The following is a 17,206-nucleotide window of genomic DNA, read 5'->3' as shown; positions in this document are numbered from 1 at the left end:
TGTGAGGGGTTGCAGTGTCGTGGCACCAGCACCAGTGCCTAAGGCCCAATTTTTCAGCCCCTGTTTAACAAGGGCATGTAATTAAGATTTTTGATGCAATCATTTGCAGCAGGGCTCATTCCTGCGCTTCAAATAGAGTATCTGTGAGGGGTTGCAGTGTTGTGGCAGCAGCACCAGTGGCTAAGGCCCAATTTTTCTGCCCCTGTTTAACAGGGGCATGTAATTACAATTTTTGATGCAATACTTTGCAGCAGGGCTCATTCCTGCTCTCCAACTAGAGTTTCTGTGAGGTGTTGCAGTGTTGTGGCACCAGTGCCTAAGGCCCAATCTTTCTGCCCCTGTTGAATAGGGGCATGTAATTAAAATTTTTGATGCAATAGTTTGCAGCAGGGCTCATTCCTGCGCTCCAACTAGAGTATCTGTGAGGGGTTTCAGTGTTGTGGCACCAGTGCCTAAGGCCCAATTTTTCAGCCCCTGTTTAACAAGTGCATATAATTACAATTCTTGATATAATAATTCACAGCAGGCCCCATTCCAGCACCCACCGAGATTAACTGTAAGGACTTACAGTGTTGTGGCACCAGCACCAGTGCCCAAGGTCCAATTTTTCTGCCCCTGTTTAACAGGGGCGTGTAATCACAATTTTTGATGCAATACTTTGCAGCAGGGCTCATTCCTGCTCTCCAACCACAGTAGGGCCCGTTCCAGCTCCCACCGAGTGTAACTGTGAGGACTTGCAGTGTTGTGGCACCAGCACCACCACCAAAGGCCCAATTTTTCTACCACTGTTCAACAATGGCATGTAATTACAATTCTTGATATAATAGTTCACAGCAGGGTGCTCCAGTGCCCACCAAGAGTCACTTTGAGGGCATACAGTGTTAACTTGTGGCAACACCAACACCAACGCCTAAATTTCTGCAGAGCATATATGGCAGGCCCCTACTTTCAAACATCCAACTTACAAACGTTGAGATAACAGGAAGATGATTATGAAATCTACCCCTAGGAAGGGAAATTCTCTCCTGTAAGAGTTGATATGGGAAAAACGTGTCTCCTCTCCACTGATGCTTTATCCCAATAATTTTTTTAATAAAACCCCCAAATTTTCTAAAAACATTGGTCATTGGGACAGAAAGTGAGCTGAAATCTTCTGAAGAGGTGCACAGACAGAATTTTTTTTTTACTGGGGTGATAATCCTTCCCTATGTTTTCCAAAAAGCTTAAAATTAGATTTTGTGACTGGAGCTACACTTTAAAAATATACCAGTTCAAAATTACAAACAGATTCTACTTAGCAACAAACCTACACAGTCCCTGTCTTGTTTGCACCGCCTGTATACTGCTGTTCTGAGTATATAGGGCACGCCTTTCCTTTTTTTTATTTGGGTATGGGGTCCCCCTTAATATCCGTACAAGACCCAAAGGGGCTGGTAATGGGTGGGGGGGCTACCCATGCCATTTTTCTCAATGATTTTCAACCATATTGCCGAAACCAGACATTACATTAAAACCGAAAGCAGTTTTAAATGACTTTTTTTCTGTTAGAAATGTCATTTTGTGCAGTGACAGTTCTAAACACGGGAAACGCATGCCACTTCACAGGCATACTATAGACACCCCCCAGGAACGACATTTAAAGGAATATTTCACTTTTTTTCACTTTAAGCGTCATTAAAATCAGTGCTCCTGAAAAAACTTCAGTCAGAGCCCCAAACCCTTTTTAGGACAATAACATGCATATTAGCCTTTAAAATGAGTACTTTTGATTTTGAACATTTGAGTCCCATAGACTTTAATGGGGTTCTAAAGTTTGCGCAAATTTTCCGTCCGTTCGCAGGTTCTGGTGTGAACCAAAACCGGGGGGTGTTCGGCTCATCCCTACTCCTGATGTAATCTGCAAAGCAGCCTCATAGGCTTCTATTAATACCTTTATGCCACATTACTGTATAGAACTGTCTTCTCTATCTTCTGTGAACTTTAAAAATCCTGTCGTTTGACAGACCGAATTAAATTTCTTTTGATCAGCATACCCACCCGTGTGGTCTGGCTAGTTATTTCCCACATGTAGACTGCCATGGAGCCTGTCAGGAAAACTGAAAATTTATTATCAAATACCGTAATTTTCCTTTCCTGAAGGACTCCATGGCAGACGGAATTCTCACCCATTGGTCAAAATTTGGCTAGGAACGCAGTCTCTAGCGGTGAGCTCAAATTTATGGGAATGGGGTCCTATAGCATTGTAAAGGAGGTGGGGTAACCCATATGTAGACTGCCATGGAGTCCATCAGGAAAGGAAAATTACGGTATTTAATAATAAATGTTCCGTTTTCCTGTAAGGTTTTCAATTACTCATTGAGCAACTTTCAGAAGTCAAATGATCCCATTTTGTAGACAGCAATGTTCATGTGGACATGCTATTATTTTCTAAAGAATAGAAAAAAGCTTGGGCCAAATAAATTAAAGCAGAACTTCAGCTTCTCAAAACTGCAAATGATTTTTACATTAACTGATTTTTTAAATGACTGGTTTGCTTTTTCTTGTGTATGCGTAAAATTTGTATTTTAGGGAAAAGTAAACTGCAAATTGATGCAGTCAAACCGAAGAAAGTGGATTTTTAATTGTCTGATTTGGACTATTGCAAATCACTATTTATTGAACTATGCTGGTAAATAAAAGCAATAGCATAAACAGGTTATATTGCTAGATTTTCTCCAGTAATAACATAGCATGATTTGTTGAGCCTCTTTTTAAGTGTTTTGTTTCTGTTATTAATTATATAGTGATTTTTTGATTATCTGTATATGCATCAGAAGGCAAATAGTTTTGGATCAGAGTGCTATATTGCAAAACATTTGCAGTATTTTGCTAAAGATTTTTAATTTAAGCAGTCCTCGCTGTTCCCATGGGCACTGTGCTATAACTACACATATATAGATGAATGCTTGCCAACTAAGGAGGCCAATGCATATTTCTTAATAATGTTAAATCAATTATTTCTGTGAAAAAGAGGTTAGTTTAATGTAAAGAGTGCTGAATACTCAATACTAGTTGACATTGATGGAGTTCATGGCACCAGAAAGTGTATTCTTGCCAGAATAAAGTATATATACACACTGCCCTATTATTACCATGTTTAATAATCAAAAAAGTGACACTATGATAGGAGTAAGCTGAAAAATTTAATAATAACAAATTCCTACCAGAAATAAAAATGTAATGCTTTTAAACATTTGAAAATAGTTTTTTTTATTTCTTGCCATTTTTTTTTTTAACAAATAAAGTAATCTGCACACAGAGAGAACTTTTTTTATTACATTCTAGTTTGAAAGATGCAGATATTTTGTTTAAAGTGACTTGTAAAATAGAGTAGCTTAAAGAGACTAAAGTAAAAGAAGAATACTAATCATATTAACTGGTAAAGAAATTGTAGCATGTATAGTATACTAAAAATAAGAACTTGTCAGGATTGTGAATTAATATCTCAGAGCTCTAAGCTAGGGTCCCAAAAGCTGGGGAGACCATTCTTTATGAGTAAGAACAATAGAAATAGTGGGAATTGTCAAAATGTTGGTGTGAGTTAAACGCTGAAAGTGCCTTGATGAAGGAGCCTATCATGTGAATCTTTGTCATGTGCAGTGACATCCTCAAAGAACAAACTGCTCTGTAGTAGCTAATGCCTTGTGGCATTCCTGAACTGTAGCAGACAAACTAGTATTAAGTAGACATGTGCATTCGTTTTCATCCAAATGTATTTTCGTCCGAATTTTGGGTATTTTCGTTATCATTTAACAAACGATAACGAACACGCAGAATCCAAAAAGCGAAAGATCTGACATAAATAAAGGCTTTATTTTCGTTTTCGTTGTGACAACAGTTCGATATAGATAGGAGATTCGACATCATACTGAAAATAGCGATCTATGTCCATGAATGTGCCTAACCTTAGCTCTATTAGTCCAAGATTATTCTACATAGAGAGAAAAGATTCAAGATTTGACATTATAGAGACAATAGCAAAAAAGGTTGAATGTGCCTAACCTAACTCTATTAGTACAAGATTATTCGACATAGAGAGAAAAGATTTGACATGAAGATTCGAAGAAGCAGTCGCCACGACATTTATGGTCAAATGCTCTGTCCATAGGCTATAAAAGAGTTCTAATGTTGGTTGACTAGTAATAATAATTATTACTAGTGTCATACAACATTAGAATTCTACTATAGCTTGTAGGCAGAACATTTGACCGGAAATGTACGATTGCGAGATTAGCTGCTCTGTCTAATCTTCTTAGAATATTCGACAGACACCATAAGCCTTCAATGACAGATTCGACCTTAATTATTTTGGATTGTCGGACAAATGCATTTTTTTAACGAAACATAATATATATATATATATTATGATATAATAATTTTGGGAGTAACTAAAGTAACTAAATAAATGTATTTTTCGGACAAAAACTAAATTCTGAAACAAAATATTTCAGTGTGCACATGTCTAGTATTAAGGGTGATTGCTTTGTAGGATTGATTTTCATGTGGAAGAACTGTCTAAGGAGCTTTTCATATTAAAGGCCCATACACACGATCTGACTTTTCAACAACAACAGTCTGACAAACCTGTTTTATCAGACAATCCGACCGTCTGTATGCTCCATCAGACAATTGTTGTTGGTTTTTCAAAGGAGAAATGTTCGCTGTGCATGTTCTCAAACTTTTCAACAACAAATGTCTAATGGAGGATAATCCGATCCTGTGTGCACAAGTCCATCGGATTAAAGTCCAAAGTACAAACACACATGCTCAGCACCAATGCTAAACATCAGCCAACAATAGCAGAAGTTGCCAAAGGGTGGTGGTAAAGAGCTGAATTTCTAACTGTTATCTGAGAACCTGAAAGTAGATGATGAGGAAAGAGGAATGCTAGCCATAACCCTAACACTTAAGTGAACCGTAACTCTTTATTTATCAAGGAATACATGTGACCACCACATCAGCACTGACATAGTGATAATGCTGCATTTGTTTATCAACAAAGGGTTAGGGTTAATGTTATACCCTGTACACATGGTCGGACATTCCGACCACAAAATCCGTCGGTTTTTTCCCACGGATTTTGTCTGAAACTTGTATTGCATACACACGGTCGCACAAAGTTGGCAGACAATCCGATCGTTCTGAACGAGGTGACGTCAAACACGTACGTCGGGACTATAAATGGGCCAGTAGCCAATAGCTTCCATCTCTTAGTTTATTCTGAGCATGTGTGGCACTTTGTCCGTCGGAATTGTCTACACATGATCAGAATTTCTGCGAACGGATTTTGTTGTCGGAAAATTTTAGATCCTGTTCTCAAACTTTGTGTATCGGAAAATCCGACAGAAAAAGTCAGATAAAGCCCACACATGATCGGATTTTCTGACAACATAATCAGATCGGATTTTTTCCATCGGAATTTCTGACCGTGTGTACAGGGCATTAGTGCTAGCATTTAGGCTTGCTTTGTCAGTGTCAATGTGGGGATTGCCTATAAAAGAATTGATTACTATGTCATCTTTCAAATCTTTCCAATCATCTCTAGTGAACATACTCTCTTCAATTAACATACTACTTTCAACATGTAAATATGACTGCTCTCATAGTAGAGATCAATGCTGCTTTTAACTGCATAAATACTGGACCACTGATGATATATATATTCAACAACACTCTTCACTCCCAGTGAAGGGGTACATACTTGCCATAGTGAGTAAGTTGCACGGAGTGCTCTGTAAGCTAAAGAGCATACTGCCAAGAACCACACAACAGGAAATGCAAGTGATCGGCATTCCTCTCCTCACGCTGACAGCTTGTGGGGAGAGGAGAGATGGTAAGTGCCATTTCTCAGTGGGGACATCTGCTTTGACAATCAAGGGCACTCATCAGTGTCCTGATTTTCATTGCAGCCCCACCAGTGCTGTCCATCAGTGCCCATCAGCGATGCCTGTTAGTGTCCATCAGTGATGCCTGCTGGTGCCCATCAGTGCCGCCTATCCGTGCAGCCTCTCAGTGTCCATAAGTGCTGCCTATCAGTGCCTCCTCATCAGTGACCATCAGTGCCACCTCATCAGCGCCCATCAGTGGAGCCTAATCAATGCCCATCAGTGCAGCCTCATCAGCGCACATCATAAAAGGAGAATAATTATTTATTTACCAAACTTTATAACAAACTAAGAATTTTTTTTTCAAAAATAACAGTATTTTTTCATTTGTTTAGCACAAAAAAAAAAAACTGTGGTGATTAAATACCACCAAAAGAAAGATCTGTCTAAAAAAAAATTAGGATTTTATACAGCATTGGATAACTACTCATTTGTCATTCAAAGTGCGACAGCACTGAAAGCTGAAAATTGGCCTGGGCAGGAAGGAGGTCAAAGGGCCCAGTAGGCAAGTTGTTAAAGTTGACACTTAGAATTGAATTAAAAAAAAGTTTAATAAACTAAAAGTTTAGTACGTGTTTTTTGTGTTTTGTGTATTAAGTATTCACCCACTTATGGCTGTTCCTTTTTTTTTAAGCTTACAAATTGGAATTCACATAGATTTAATTGGAATTTTAGACATTAATCAAGGAAAACAAGTTTATAATATTAAAATAGAAATAAGAAAATCTACACAGTTTTCCAAATCATTAGCAAATAGAAATGTATTTTGTTTGTATGCATCTCCTTTAATACAAAACCACTAAATAAGCAACGGCGTGACCAATTGCCTTCAGAAGTCAAGGATTAGGTGGAGATACTTATGCGAAGTGTAAGAGAACAAAAAAAAACAGGCAGGATGGTGATGCAGTGCTGACAATAACAGGTTTAAAGTTCCAGGCTTCCTTTTTAATTGGTAGTCTAGTAAAACACACATTTTTATGTATCATCCATTTCATTGGCGATAAAATTATAGTGGCTGTAATGCACTTTAGCTAGAGGATTAAAACTAGCACTTCAAAGTAACATACTAGAAAGTACATCTCCAGAAATGTATATATATATATATATATATATATATATATATATATATATATATATATATATATATATATATTCTATTTTTAACCGACTATGTGTGTCTTTTTCCTTTCTCTAAACAAGGTAAAAAAAATCACCTAAGCAAATCATAATTGTACATAAAATGAAAAAAATTTTGTTAGACCTAATTCCTGACAAATAGATTATATATCCTGACATATAGCTTTTTATCAATCCATCACTTAATGTTCAAGTCACTAAGCGGGTGTCTTTTTAGACTGAAAGAGATGTGATTGAATTATGCAATGCATCGCTTCCACTTAAGCAGACCTTCAACCACGACACATATTCATGCATCACTGAGGAAAGATATGAGTGTCAATTTGAAGAAAAAGTCTAGCTTACTACTGAAAAGGTATTGCTGCAAAAAGCATAGTATTTTTCAAAAATTATAACGGGAAGCCAAATTAGAGTCTCAATCATCTGGTATAAGGAAATATATTTTTGACAATGAAGGAATAATAAATCACACTTCTCTTTATGTGCATCTTACCTAAGTGGGCTAAACAACCTCTCCTATTATCTCTGTTCTGGGAAACATTTATAAAAACCACTGTAAAGGCAAGTGTAAGAATTGTTTATGACAGGCAATGGAACTTCAGATGACAGCGCTCTAGCCCAGTCTGAGCAAATGAAAGAATTCCATGGGAGCTAAAAGCGAACTGGTAGTTGTTATAAATTTTCTCTCTAAAAGATCAAATGTGCCCAAATACGGAGAGCCACTAGCTTCAGAAATAATATTGTCTCAGTTACTGCAACTCCTTTAATACCCATTAACCGGTTCCCGACCAGCGCACAACGATGTACGTCGACAGAATGGCATGGGCAGGCATATTGGCGTACAGGTACGTCCAATCTTCAATGCCGCCCTGCCATCGGGAGCGCGCCGGCGGCGGCACGCTCTCGCACTGGTCGGGACCCCCGTGAGTCCGGTTGCGGGACCCGCAGACGCGATCATCTCATGGGACGGCTGAATGGAGGAAATGCCGTGTAAACAGCATTTCTCCATTCTGCCTAGCAACTAGTGACGCTGATCTCTGCTCCATGTGATTCGAGCAGAGATCAGTGTTCACTAAATGAAAGCCCAACCCCCCCACAATTAGTAACACACCCCTAGGAACACTTAACCCCTACACTGTCACCCACTGGTTAACCCCTTCACTGCCAGTGTCATTTACACAGGAATTACTGCATTTATATAGCAGTGATTACTGTATAAATGACAATGGTCCCAAAAATGTGTCAAAAATGTCCGATGGGTCCCCCACAATGTCGCAGTCACAATAAAAATCGCTGATCGCCGCCATTACTAGTAAAAAAAAAAAATAATAAAAAATTATTAATAAAAATGCTATAAAACTATCCCTATGTTGTAAACGCTATAACTTTTGCGCAAACCAATCAATAATCGGTTATTGCAATTTTTTTTACCAAAAATATGTAGAAAAATACGTATCGGCCTAAACTGAGGGAAAAAAATGTTTTTTTATATATTTTTGGGGGATATTTATTATAACAAAAAGTAAAAAATTATGCGTTTTTTTCAAAATTGTCGCTTTATTTTTGTTTATAGCGCAAAAAATAAAAACCGCAGGGGTGATCAAATACCACCAAAAGAAAGCTATATTTGTGGGAAAAAAAGGAGGTCAATTTTGTTTGGGAGCCATGTCGCACGACCGCGCAATTGTCAGTTAAAGCGACGCAGTGCCGAATCGCAAAAATTGTTCTGGTCTTTGACCATCAAAATGGTCCGGTCTGTAAGTGGTTAAAGTGGTCCTATACTCAAAAAAGTTCAGATTTGCTATCTTATAGGAAATTTATAGAAAGTAGTGCATTTCTTGAGAGCTTGATAAATGGATACAACTTACAATATGAATATGTGTGGAGAGGAGACACCCATTGCAAATAGAAAATAAATATTGTATTTCATGTAATAATGTCATCACTCAACATGCATACAGTAATTACCTTGTCTTAAAACTGGACAAAGACTTATCGAGCCAATGCTCCCATCCCTGTCTGTAAAACACCACCGTTTCCAGAAAGCCCATTCAACAGTTTTGCTACCTTCATGACCTGTAGTTCAATGCATTGCAAAACTGATGATATAGTGAGATCATAGCTTGCAAGAATTATTTCCATACTCAAATGCGGCGTGGAGTCTTGGCATAAAGCAATGTTGAGAGCTCTCAATTTTAGTCAGCTTTCCAAAGTTGGATTTTCAGATAGAAGGTTTCTAAAAGATTTTTGTTCCCATGCTGAACATTACCCAATAGTAGCATGTCACAGCCTCTCATAAATATCTAAAATGGTCAGTTTGAAAATTCAGCTTGTCATCGCCCTGTTCATTAAACTTTTGTGGTCTCATCTTTCAAATTATTCAGTTCTTTATAAATTATTATTTAGTTTAAAAAAAAAGTAAAACGTAGAGAAAAAAAATCTTTCTCATTTGAACAGTGATAGTTCTCAATTAGCTATTTTTTTTGTATGTACAAATCACATAATTTAAAACCAATGCATTATTATCTGCTCTCCAAAAGTATTGTGCTAGAATTAATAGTGGTCCAAATTTCAGTACAGATGTGTAAGAAACTCATTGATGGTTACAGGAAGCGATTGATTTCAGTTATTTTTTCGAAGGGGTATGCTACCAAATATTAAATTGAGGATGTCAATAATTTTGTCCAGTCCATATTTGGAGTTTTGCATGGAATGTGTCAGATTTGTTTTTTTCCACTTTTTTGTGTCATACCAATACAAACAAAAGAAATAAACATGAGAATGCCTAAACATTTGTAATTGCAACAATTTTCTGGGCCAAGTGGTGCATTATCTGACAGAAATGCCGATATTTTTGGCATGACTGTGTACATGTGTATATATATATATATATATATATATATATATATATATATATATATATATAGTATCTCACAAAAATGAGTACACTCTTCACATTTTTTGTAAATATTTTAATATATCTATTCATGTGACAACACTGAAGAAATTACAGTTTGCTACAATGTAAAGTAGTGAGTATAACAGTGTAAATTTGCTATTCCCTCAAAATAACTCAACACACAGGCAATAATGTCTAAACCACTGGCAACAGAAGTGAGTACACCTCTAAGTGAAAATGTCCAAATTAAAGTGTCAATATTTTGTGTGGCCACCATTATTATCCAGCACTGCCTTAAACCTCTTGTACACGAGCGTCACATGTTGCCACTGGAGGCCTCTTTCACTCCTCCATGACGACATCACGGAACTGGTGGATGTTAGATACCCTGCACTCCTCCACCTTCCATTTGAGGATGCCCCACAGATGCTCAATAGGGTTTAGGTCTGGAAACATGCTTGTCCAGTCCATCACCTTTAACTCAGCCTCTTTAGCAAGGCAGTGGTCATCTTGGAGGGGTGTTTGGGGTCGTTAACATGTTGGAATACTGCCCTTCTGCCCAGTCTCCAAAGGGAGGGAATCATACTCTGCTTCAGTATGTCACAGTACATGTTGCCATTCATGGTTCCTTCAATTAACTTTAGCTCCCAGTGCTGGCAGCACTCATGCAGCCCCAGACCATGACACTCCCACCCCATGCTTGACCGTAGGCAAGACACAATTGTCTTTATACTCCTCACTTGGTTGCCGACACACGTTTGACACCATCTGAACCAAATACATTTATCTTGGTCACATCAGACCACAGAACATGGTTCCAGTAATCCATGTCCTTATTCTGCTTGTCTTCAGCAAACTGTGGGCTTTCTTGTGCATCATCTTTAGAAGAGGCTTCCTTCTGGGATGACAGCCATGCAGACCAATTTGATGCAGTGTGAGGCGTATGGTCTGAGCACTGACAGGCTGACTCCTCACACCTCCAAGATTTGCAGTATCTCTGGCAGCACTCATACGTCTCAAAGACAACCTCTGGATATGGCACTGAGCATGTGCACTCAATTTCTTTGGTCGACCATGGGGAGGCCAGTTCTGAGTGGAACCTGTCCTATTAAATCGCTGTATGGTCTTGGCCAATGGCCACCATGCTGCAGCTCAGTTTCAGGGTCTTGGTGATCTTCTTATAGGCTAGGCCATATTTATGAAGAGCAAAAATTATTTTTTTCAGATCCTCAGAGAGTTCTTTGCCATAAGGTGCCATGTTGAACTTGCAGTGACCAGTATGAGAGAGTGAGAGCGATAACACCAAATTTAACACACCTGCTCCCCATTCACCCCTGAGACTTTATAACACTAATGAGTCACGTGACATCAGGGAGGGAAATGGCTAATTTGTACATTTTAACTAAGGGGTGTACTCACTTTTGTTGACATCAGTTTAGACATTAATGGCTTTGTGTTGAGTTATTTAAGGGGAAAGCTAATTTACACTGTTATACAAGCTGTACACTCACTATTTTACATTGTAGCAAAGTGTAATTTCTTCAGTGTTGTCACATGAAAGGATTTCATGAAATATTTACAAAAAATGTGAGGGGTGTACTCACTTTTGTGAGATACTGTATATATATTATACTGTATATACATTGCTCCACTTCAAATGCTTCTTGAATGCATTCGTTTCATTAAGGACTAATGATAAACCTTAAGTGCCAAGGTGTTTAATATCAATAAAGGCCATACAGTCAATTAAAGTGCTCCAATTAAAAGTGTCCGCGCTCCACAAAACAATGATGTCTCATGTCCCTTTATTCTCCACAAATGTTGCTGGGGTCTTGAGTGCCCCCACAAAAAGTGCTCACCAGCTGCCATCGACGTCTTTAGAATAAAGTGAGTCAAGGGCATCTGGTGAGTGAGCAATTTTTGTGGGGGCACTCAAGACCCCAGCAATATTTGTGGCGCATAAAGTGACATGACATATCGTTGTTTTGTGGAGCACAAACACTTTTAATTGGAGCACTTTAATTGACTGTATGGCCTTCACCACTCCAGAAACCCCACCTCTTTAGAGTATTACCCAGACAGCAGCTCAGATGAAAGAAAAGGAACCCCACAAAGGGAAAATCATTGCGCAGCAAGTTTATTGAATAAATAAAATCAGTGAAAAATATATAGGGTCACTCACATTCATTTGTACCCCGACCAGCACTTAAGATTTCCAGCAGAACACAGGTATCAGATTTACTGCTGCTCTATGAATCAGAGGCAGTGTGCTTTCCACACTAAGGAAATTACTGCCCCGGATGTAATATAAGCAACCAGAAGCCCTGCCTCTACGCAATTCATCCCCAAACGGAGGCTGGGTTCTGCCAGTACAAAAGTTAAATGTATAGGCAAATTTGGAACTACTAACAAATTGAAACCAAACTCCAGTTCTCACTTTATAATCAGTTACAGCAATAATTATTTTTTTTGCTTTTGGGATAAAGGTTTTGCATGAATAAATAAAAGGGAATAATTTTAATCACCCCTTCCAATGTTAAATGGTTTGTCTCATCCCTCTAAAATTTTACATTCTGCTGGACAGTGTGGGCTGCAAAAAACAACACATTTGCTGGCTGTATTACTTACCAGATGAAAAAAGAAGAAAGAAAGCCTGAAAAAAGGAAATTACTACAACCATCACATCTAAGCCCCTGTACACACGGTCGGAGATTCTGCCAACCAAATCCGTCAGATTTTGTCCGTCAGATTTAGTCTGACGGATTGTGTCCGAAACTGTTGCATACACACGGTAGGACTAAGTTGTCGAAAAATCCAATCTTTCAGAACGTGATGACGTAATTTAGTTACGATGGGACTACATTCAGGCTAGTAACCAATAGCTTTGATGTAGGAATTTGATCTGAGCATGCGTGGCACTTGGTCCGATCAAAATTCGCTACACATGATCGGAGTATGTCCGATCGAACCAGTTGGTCGGGAAATATTTCCAACATGTTGGAAAATTGGGTCCGACGGATATTCGGACGGAATCAGTCCGATGCATACCACACACAGTCGGATTATCTGACGACACGGTCCGATAGGACACATTCCGACGGATTCTCCGACCGTGTGTACAAGGCTTAAGAATTGGTAAGCTGCAATATAATAAATATTTGCTTTTGGATTTAAAACTGCTTTAATCAGAGCTTACTATGATTATAGAAAGTATTCCCCCTCTCAGAAATAGGAAAGGTGGGTAATTACTAATATTTTTGGATGGCCATCGCAAACTTCAAATAAATACATAAAAAATAGAGATGGGCTGAACACCCCCCTGTTCAGTTTGCAGCAGATCAAAAGTGCCTATTTTGAAAGCTTATATGCAAGCAATTGGACATAAAAGGGGTATGAGGGTCTGGGTACTGCCCTGGAGGATATGTAGCAGTGCAAATTTTTTTTAAAACAATCTTATTTTTCAGGAGCAGTGAGTTTAATGATGCCTAAAGTGCAACAATAAAAATTTAAAATGCCTTTAAATATAGTGCCTGAGGGCTCCCCTTAATCTGCCTGCAAAGTGGTGCATCTGTAGCAGGCATAGAACCTGCTGTAGCAAAAATGAAATTTCTAAAGAAAAAAAATGTGTCAAATCACATTTAACCACTTCAGCCCTGGAAGATTTGCCTGCTTAACTACTTACAGACCACCTGCCATCCTTATACATCAGTACTTTGAAGATTTATATTGTTGTTATGGTAGCAGCTAGCTGCCATAACTCCAGTATCCTCTTCTTCAGCGGGAGGTTCTACTTCAAATTAAAAGTGGTCTCTGCTGCAGATTCACCACAAGATGCCGCGCTCCGGTACCCTCCGCCACTTACCGGAGCCGATGGTAGCAGTGGAGGCAATCGGGTCCTGTGTCATGTTAGGTATGGAGACGAGTGAGGGGAAGATGGCCCCCATGCCACTGCAGGATGGAAGCGACGTCAAAATGTCACTTCTGCCCATAGCTCTTAAAGAGACTTTGTTTGTCATTTAATTAATTTATTTTTTATTGCATTTTAGTGTAAATATGAGATCTATGGTCTTTTGACCCCAGATCTCAAATTTAAGAGGCCCTGTCGTGCTTTTTTTTCTGTTACAAGGGATGTCATATATATATTTTTTTAAAAGAACAGTGTAAAAGTAAAAAATAAAAGGTAAAATAAATAAGAAAAAAAATCAATGAATCTTAAACACTCTGAGCTTGTCCGCAGAAGCGAGCGCACACGCGAGCAGCACCCGCATATGAAAACAGTGTACAAACCACACATGTGTGGTATTGCCGCGATTGTTAGAGCGAGAGCAATATTAATTCTAGCCCTAGACCTTCTCTGTAACTCAAAACATGCAACTTGTAGAATTTTTTAAACATTGTCTATGGAGATTTTTAAGGGTAAAATTTTGTCGCCATTCACGTGTGAGGAGCAATTTTGAAGCGTGACATGTAGGGTATCAATTTACTCTGCATAACATTATCTTTCACAAATAAAACAAATTGGGCTAACTTTAATGTCGTCTTATTTTAATTCAAAAAAGTGTATTTTTCCCCAAAAAATGTGCTTGTAAGACTGCTGTGCAAATACGGTGTGATAGAAAGTATTGCAAAGACCGCCATTTTATTCTCTAGGTTGTTAGGGGAAAAAAAAAAAAATATATATATATATATATATATAATGTTTGGGGGTTCTAAGTAATTTTCGAGCAAAAAAAAAAAATGTTTAACTTATAAACACAAAATCTCAGAAAGAGGCTCTGTCCTTAAAATGGAAGTAAACCCTTCCAAACAACTTTGACCTACAGGTAAGCCTAGATTAAGGCTTACCTGTAGGTCCAAGTAATATCTCCTAAACCTATATGGTTTAGGAGATATTTGCCCGAAAATGGGCACCGCTGTCTACGGCGCATGCGCCGTAGACAGCGGCGCGCAGGCGCACTAAATGCGGCAAGTCCAAGAATGGATTTGCCAAATTTGTCTACTCCCGTGCGCATGCGCGGGAGTGACGTCATCGCGGCTCCGGCGAATGGCAGCGTCGGAGCTCCGAGACGCGACTCCCGTGCGCATGCGCGGGAGTGACGTCATCGCGGCTTCTCCGCTGTCATTCGTCGGAGCTGCGAGAGACGCCACAACCAAGATGGATGCGGCGGACTACAGGTGACAGCGGCGACTTCGCTGGCTCCTGTGTCAGGTAAGTGACACATAATGAGCTACTATGCGATGCATAGTAGTCCATTATGCTTTACCTTTGCAGGGAAAAAAAGAGGAAGTAAACCCATCAGGGTTTACTTCCTCTTTAAGTGGTTAATGACGGGCCACTTTTTGTGATATTGCCCTCCGTCGCTTTAACTGACAATCGTGCGGTCGTGCAATGCTGTACCCAAACAAAATTGAGGTCCTTTTTTCATAAATAGAGCTTTCTTTTTATTTTTTTTGAGCTTTAAACAAAAAAGAGTGACAATTTTGAAAAAAAAAACACAATATTTTGTACTTTTTGCCATAATAAATATCCTATTTTTTTTTAAAAAAGCAAATGTTTTCCTCACTTTAGGCCAATATGTATTCTTCTACATATTTTTTGTAATAAAAATCGGTTTGAGCAAAATTTATAGCATATACTATGGGAAAGATTCATGGCATTTTTATGGCATTTTTAAATGTATTTATATTTACTTGTAATGGAGGTGATCTGTGATTATGGCGGACAGATCGGACATTTTTGACACATTTCTGGTACCACTGACATTTATACAGTGATCAGTGCGATAAAAATGCACTGATTACTGTGTAAATGTCACTGGCAGGGAAGGGGTTAACACTAGGGGGCGATCAAGGGGTTAACTGTGTTCCCTCAGTGTGTCCTAACTGTAGAGGGATGGGAGTGACTAGAGGAGATGACTGAAACGTTGTTCCTAGCTAGTAGGAACACTCGATCTGTCTCTCCTCACAGAACAGGAATTAGTGTGTTTACACACACACACACATGTCCCTGTTCTGGCTCTCGTGCCCACCTCCGGTGGTGCATGCACGCCTGCTATCCCCACTTAAGGAGCTGGCGTATAGCTACGATGGCTCGTGGGAATGTGCCAACCTGGTCGGCAAGTGGTTAAATCGACTCGCAATTAAATTTTCCGCCACCTGGCTTTTAAAAAGTAAAGAGAAAAACTGATGGGGTCCCCCCAGTCCATGCCAGGCCCTTTGGGTTTAATATGGATTTTTTTTTTTAAATGGCATGGGGTCCCCTTCCAAAATCCATACTAGACTCTTATCTGAGAATGCAGCCTGGCAGGTCAGAAAAAGGGTGGGATGAGCAAGTGCCCCGCCTCCTGAACCATACCAGGCCACATGCTCTGTACATGGGAGGGTGGGTGCTTTGGGCCCCACAGCACCTTGTCCTCATGTTGATGCAGAAAAGGGCCTCATCCCCACAACTGTGGCCGGTGGTTGTGGAGGTCTGCTAGAGGGCCCTCAGATCCCAGCCCCCCACCTATGTGAATGACAATTCCTTTATTAAAAAAGAAAAAAAAACTGTGTCACCTGAAGTAAATCCATCATCAATCATGCAAAACCCTGCTCCTGGAAAAAAATACTCCCCTGCCGTCTATGAAGTCTGGTTGCCTACTGCAGGCTCTGCCGTTTGACAGTTCTTATATAGGTAAGGGCGGGGGCCACATGGCGACGTCACCTGGTGGCACCGCTCCCTCTTGGGACATCAAGGACCGGTGCATGCTGGGTTGGCAATGCTGTTTGTGTTCTTTTTTTTTAACCGTAATTATTTTTTATTCAGCTGTCAGCAGGGAAACCCTTTGACAGCTCATGACTAGTCGGTTGTTAAGGACGCAGTGGCCAGCTTCCCAGCACCGCTCATTAACAACCAGCCTATACTTTGCCCAATTATGGTGCAAAATTGCAGTGCATTGCAGAGCGTACAGCAAACACCCACCAAACCCCCTACAAATTCGGCTGTTGCACGAACGAGCCGAACAGACAATGTTCAGCCCGAACTCATGCCGGGGGCCTAAATGTTCGCCCAACATTAATAAAAAATATATACAAAACCATAAAATCATTATTTTAGTGAAGCACTATGATACATAACAAATTTCTGTAGAGCTGTCATCCTTCATACAATAATTTATTTAATACATATATTCAAGTATAGAAAAATGTGCTGCTCTCAATACAAATGTGAAACACCAATGTGTATAATATTAAAATTTAACAGTGT

Source organism: Lithobates pipiens, unplaced genomic scaffold (assembly GCF_037356315.1).
Source record: "Lithobates pipiens isolate NorthernLeopardFrog02 unplaced genomic scaffold, aLitPip1_a1.2 Scaffold_8, whole genome shotgun sequence".
In the NCBI taxonomy this organism is placed as follows: domain Eukaryota; kingdom Metazoa; phylum Chordata; class Amphibia; order Anura; family Ranidae; genus Lithobates; species Lithobates pipiens.
The sequence above is the reverse complement of the archived record's forward strand: the minus strand, read 5'-3'. Positions refer to the sequence as shown.